This window comes from Coregonus clupeaformis, unplaced genomic scaffold (assembly GCF_020615455.1).
Source record: "Coregonus clupeaformis isolate EN_2021a unplaced genomic scaffold, ASM2061545v1 scaf1350, whole genome shotgun sequence".
NCBI classification, from domain to species: domain Eukaryota; kingdom Metazoa; phylum Chordata; class Actinopteri; order Salmoniformes; family Salmonidae; genus Coregonus; species Coregonus clupeaformis.
The window spans coordinates 27,952-29,273 of NW_025534804.1; the positions used below are offsets into that span (position 1 = coordinate 27,952).

Genomic DNA, 1,322 nt, shown 5'->3' on the forward strand with positions numbered 1-1,322 from the left:
ATGACAACTTTCAGGACGAATCAAACCACTGTATTTTTTATTCATCAATATATGTTGTGCGTAAAGGCTCTCCAAACCATTTTTCATTATTCATACTTACTTTCCTAACCCTAAAATGTGAATATGCCTAAATAATCTACAAGGTCAACGTATTTTGAAATCTACCAGTTGGTGCTAAAACGGAGACGAATATGCATAGATGGCTTTCCTTCATTGATCCCTATTATCTGACCCCGTTCTCTGAATGTCTTCTATTGAGTATGTCAACAAAATTCAAATTAAAGTTACACCCTATTGAAAGGGATGGCTTAAGATAAATGTACTGAAAAAACCCATTGAAGGAAAACTCCAAGAGAAAATCGTTGACCAGCAAGTAGGAGAGTTTTCAGCGGTTTAATTGAGTTTATTCAGAGCGCCCTAGCGAGCACACCTGCAGAGTGCGTTATGTGACTGAAAAAGGACAGTCTGAATACCAAATACTGAAAATGCAAAGGAAAGGCACAAATTCCTAAATCAGGATCGGGCCCTAAGTGAATACTCGATTTTTACTGTATTTTCTGTCATTGGCTTACTGTCTAATTTGTTAAAAGTGTTTCCGCCCGGTCTTGAACCGGGGACCTTTCGCGTGTTAGGCGAACGTGATAACCACTACACTACGGAAACCTAATTAGTCAAATACTCAGGGTGTGAGTTTTCCTGGGTGCGACATTTAGTGCTCTCAGAACCTAATGAAGTCAGAAATTACTTAGTCCATTAATTGGCAATAAGTTGAGAACCCGGAATTATCGTGTGAATAACTCCTGAATAAGGGCTGTTCTTAGCCTGAGGGAAGCCAAGGGCCGGGAACAGCTCTTAGGACATTGTTATTCTAGATCATTCCCGGGTTTGAGGGCCTTATTGCTTTTAGAAAAATGGTTGCCAACATATTTTTAAAAGATTAACGACATGTTTTCATAAAAACGTTATTGAGTAAATTAATTTAATTTCATCCTTCCACCATACAATATAGTCCGGGCAAACGGCAGTTGTTAGTTCTGAGATTTTGAAGTTGTTAGCCAAATGGGCTTATAGTTCGTTCTAACCATTGTATTTTCAATGGTTGCTATGCTAAACAAATCATTACCATTTACAGTGCATTCGGGGAGTATTCAGACCCCTTTGTCCACATTTTGTTACGTTACAGCCTTATTAAATAGTTTTTTTCCTCATCAATCTAAACAATATCCCATAATGACAAATCCAAAACAGGTTTTTAGAATTTTTGCGAATTCATTCAAAATAAAAAACTGAAAAATCATATTTACATAAGTATTCAGACCCTT

The 1,322-nt window shown here is 37.1% G+C and overlaps 1 non-coding gene across 1 annotated transcript; it reads right to left on the reverse strand.

Annotated features, from left to right (window-relative positions):
- Window positions 1–590: 590 nt before the first annotated feature.
- trnav-aac lies at window positions 591–663 on the reverse strand. Its single transcript has one exon. It is a non-coding gene; the product is annotated as a tRNA-Val (tRNA).
- Window positions 664–1,322: the final 659 nt, after the last annotated feature.